The 4,723-nt window shown below is 45.2% G+C and overlaps 1 long non-coding RNA gene across 1 annotated transcript; it reads left to right on the top strand.

The window, feature by feature from the left end:
• The first annotated feature begins 276 nt into the window (after nucleotides 1-276).
• LOC135383332 (uncharacterized) lies at nucleotides 277-876 on the top strand. The gene is made up of 3 exons (XR_010419813.1): nucleotides 277-521; nucleotides 646-741; nucleotides 811-876. It is a non-coding gene; the product is annotated as an uncharacterized LOC135383332 (long non-coding RNA).
• Nucleotides 877-4,723: the final 3,847 nt, after the last annotated feature.

The raw sequence follows: 4,723 nt of genomic DNA on the forward strand, positions 1-4,723 counted from the left end.
TCTCGGTTTATCTGTCTTTGGCTTGGCATGGACTCTTGGCTTGGCCGCTTGGCTTCTTTCGTTTCATCCTCTGTGCAGCGTACATAAGCGAACAGCTGTTATGTTGTTGCTAAGCCGGAAACAAAGCATGTGAATATTTTTTTTTTTTGGCACGGCGTCGTTTGGAAAGTGCACTTCCTTGTTCTGACCTTGCCTTTTATGGGCTGGAGCGATATGATACGTAATATGCCACGGCGAAGTTGTCGAAGATACGACAGTGCTACGCTGTTAGAACAATTCATCGGAGCATTCAAGTGTTACCTATTATAAGCTGCCAAAAGTGCGAAGCTCTTGGCTGACAGTGGTGCCTGCTAATTTCCACTGCAAGGATTTCGTCCACGAACGTTATCATAGGTTACGCGCGTCTCCAGAGGCACTTTGGAATCTCGGCACGAAATCGTCTGATGAAAATCTCAGGTGCCCGACGCACAACGTTTTGAACGTGTCACGGAGGATCAAGGCAAAAAACTAGAGCAAAAAAGGTAAGTCGAGGTTCAGATATAAAAAATAGCAAGCGATTGTGCAGCTGTCCGACTGCGCTTACTCTGATATAACCACGATTAGCAACACAATAGTATTGATAATCTAACTTCCGAATTACCACAGGTGCACGCTGAAGGCGGAAATGAAGCATGATCTGGCTTGTATCTGGTGCATGAAGAAATGGCTGACACGTTAGTTGCAGTCTACCTCCACCAATAGGTATGACAATGTGATGTTATAATTTGAGTATTCACCTATGTTCAACTTTTCATGTGCGCTCCCATGCAGACATCTTGACACCACTTTTAAATCTGCCCTCAAAGTTACAACCTGTGCTTTCAGGGTGGAAAACAAAGGTCGCCATCCCGATTAGCTGCTATCTCCCAGTTCAAGCACTTTTGCTGTCTGGACACTGGTTCCTGTGGACGGGGTGTTACAAGCTTCACTGTCTGATATAGAAGGCACGTTACATTAGTTCAGTTAATTTGTCTTTTGCACATTTTTGTTACTGTTAGCTGGATTATTGTTGGACATACAATCCTTTGGCACACCGAAGCTGATGTCGCCTCTGATAACGTTTTAGAATTTTCAGTGTCATCAACGTCCATTGAGGAAGGTGCCTTTACTATCTGTGAATCTTTAATTGAAGAATAGCCCAGAATTCATGTTAACATTGTCTACTCTTATTAATTCACTGTCTGTGTTCTGAGAGCTAAGAAAAATGGAAACTATTTATTTGTCACAACTTCACACTGGATGTGGTACTGGCTTGACATGTAGGGGTAGCGTTCCACTCCTAGAGTGGAAAACCTCCCCACTTCATCATCACAATATATATGTTGTTGTTGTTGACATGTAAGCTAAAATACTGGATTCTACAATAATTGTGTTCAACTTGGTGCATTACCGTGGGCAATGCCACATTCACTACATTTTTAGTGGGTCCGGTGCACAAATACTGTGTGCATACATACATACTGTTCGATAGGCAAAAATACCTGAGCAGTGCTGTGTAGTCTTTTTACCCAAAGTCCATACTCTTACTGCAAAGTCACAGTACGTAGAACAGCAATGTGCAGGTATGCTGCGATAGAGATTCACAACAGAAAGAAGACTGTTGAGAGCATCTAAATTTTAATGAGACGAGACGTTCGTGCACAAGGCTGCTCTTGTTAATGTCTAACATGAAGTTACAAAATCCCGGAATATATAAAACATGTTGTAATGTAGAGAGCGAGGGTTGGTACAGACATAAAAATAATTATACAATCATATATAATAAAATGAAAAGGGGGTACAACTCCCCCCTCAACTCGACTCGACAACTCAATAACTCTACTTATTCTCTACCTTACAACATGTCATATATACTGGAATTTTGTAACTTGATGTTCGACCTGAAGAAGCACAGCCTTCTGTGCGAAAGTCTTCTTTCTGTTGTGCACAATCATTATACAGTAAATACGAATATCCATTTCTTGTCATTAAATGCTTTTTCTTTTTTTTCTGCAGTGATGAGCATCCATAAGGACACATGCCAGAAAGGGAGTCTCTTCGGAATGACAAACCCTCATCACCTCATGAGGATACAATGGTTGACGAATGGTTCTCAAGCACATCGAAACTTCAACAAATAATTAATGGAAAAGCCACCCAATTGAAAAAACGTGCTTGGCCCAAGGTCGGCTGAGAGGAGTTGGCCAACTAAGCCAACCTTGGCCCAAGGTAAGACAACATGGTTGGGCCGAGCTTGGGGATTGACAATGGCCTGAGACTGGCCATTAATTGGCCACCAACATAGGGCCAACCTTTCTGGCCAACGTGGCAAACGCTGACCCATATATGGCCCTATCACGGCCCAGTGAGAAATTTTGCATGACAACGCTACCTCCCAGCTGCGAAAGCAATATTGGCGAAAGACTGGGCCGACGTCTGCTTCCAACCTAAAAGTTGTCGGGGCAAGCTTGCAAAAAAAAAGCTTAAGCCAAGGTTGGGGATTGACAATGGCCTCACTCGAGCCGACTTAGCCGGCACAAGCTCGGGCCAATGTAGCGGGCCGACCTGATAGATGTAGGGCCGATGTCTGGCCAATAAGGAAGCAAGCTTGGGTACTGATTGGGTAAACGTGGGCCCAAGAATGGCCCATGGAACAACACCTGTGCATGGGCCAACCACGGCCCGTTCCAAAAAAATGCATGACCCAACTCACTCAATTGTCTCGCCGCGTAGGGTAACGGCGTAGGTGCAGAATCGTAAAAGCTCGCAATATGCCCGAGAACACTAGAATCAAACAGGTCAGTATAAAGAAAAGAAATTGCATTTCTTTCCTGAGGAAGAACAGCAGATACTATACATAGGTTTGTCTCGCGAGCTTCCACAAATTCGAGAGCCCTGCTCGCGTGTGAGTCAAAATGAAGGGTAAGGTGTGTAAGTTTAATTTGATGCGTACACAAACAACACTGAATGAGGAATTGCTTGTCGTATTAGCTCACCATGAAGATAATGTCTCTGTTTCTTACTGCTTTTGGTTTGAGACAATCAGTTCGCCAATCGAAAGTTGAACTTATGCAGTGCTACACCATTCCGCGTTTCCCTCTCCCCGAGGCAACATACTGAGTTGAACCAAGCTCGGCAAGAGCTTGGCTGGCCAACCCAGCCGTGCTTGGCAAGTGCTTGACAAACAAGCTCGGTACAGGGCTTTCTTGCTACAGATCTGTCCTGGCCGACGGCTTGCCAAACCTCGCTCTGCCTATCACAATGCACCATATAGAGGACGTTAGAGGACGCTTTCTCTTTTTTTCATATGGCGTATATGACTCTTCTGTGGCAGTTTCAACGACTACAACAGAGTCTACGTGACTGTCTCAATCTTAGGGAATATGTGCACTCCCGGGAACTGATTGAAATCGTCATAAAGAGACATCATTGGCCACTTACCTTGGTAGTACGTGAAGATGAGTTCGGTAACCGACTGACGGCAAGCTACGGTGACGTCCCGTCGGCACGGGCTGTTGGCCCAACGTCATTGGCCAGGTCCTTGCCGACGTAGTTGGCAGTTAACGTTGCCCAGACTTTAGAACATGACTGGCTGGCCGACTTAGTTGGCTGCCAACTGGTCCCCGACTTTCTGCCGAGAGTCGGCCGTCGGCCAATTTCAATTGGGCAGTCAGTGCTAGCACCAGGAATTGAACATGGACCGTCCTGCTACCAGTCAGAGATGTTACATTTCAGGCGCTCATTGACTTTTGGTGAATTACTTGTTGACTTGGTCCCAAGGTGGAGCTCGCCACAGCTCATTTGCTTATCTGTCAATGTTGTGGCGTGTGTTGCGTTTTTCTCTCTATGTGTTCCCGACTCAGAACGGTTAATTTGGATCAGGTCAGGAACGTTTCATTTAGACATGAAAAACATAAAGTGGTGTCTCTCAACACAACTTAGCAGTGGCCCATGCCCAAGAATTAGGGACAAAACGTAAAGCAGGCTTCACCTAAAACGGCTCCCATAGAGCTTGTGTATTCTGGAACGAAAAGCGCGTGCTACATATTCTGCTGGCAGCGCTTTGCATTCGTTCTCTAATGGCATCTTGCCTCTGCCAGGACAAAACTTTTGAGCAGTTTTTGGGGCATGAATAGTGACATCTTCAAGGTTCCATTCGGGTTCCAAATTTTGAACCTGTAAAGGAGCCTTCCATCGCCGCACGAGCACGTTGCGGCGAAGCCTACGTTCAAGGCCATGCGCTACCACAGGTTTAGGAAATCGCTCAGCGCAGAAGAGACTCCAAGAGAAGACAAACAAGAAATAACAACACGGGGCGCCCAGATTTGTGTGTAACGTCACGTGGTAAGGGTATAGGATATAAAATACTAAAAACTTGACAGCTGTTAGGAGAACTAACATCGTTGAGGTTGTTATAAAGAGCAAACGTGTGTACATTATGGCTGTTACGAAGTCTGTTGGTATCTGCTAAACTGTGAGCAATCAAACAAAACCTAAAATAAAGGTGTGGTCGGAGTGAAGGGCACAACAACAACAACAACAACAATAAATGATGACGATGAGATGGGGTGTTTCACCGCGGAGGTGCGTACCCTACACCACTGCACGTGGAACGTTATGTGAAGATGATGAAGGAAGGACGCAGATACAAGAAAGAACTAAAATGAACGGCAGAAAATAGACCAACGACAGCTTAAGACAACAT

Source organism: Ornithodoros turicata, chromosome 2 (assembly GCF_037126465.1).
Source record: "Ornithodoros turicata isolate Travis chromosome 2, ASM3712646v1, whole genome shotgun sequence".
NCBI classification, from domain to species: domain Eukaryota; kingdom Metazoa; phylum Arthropoda; class Arachnida; order Ixodida; family Argasidae; genus Ornithodoros; species Ornithodoros turicata.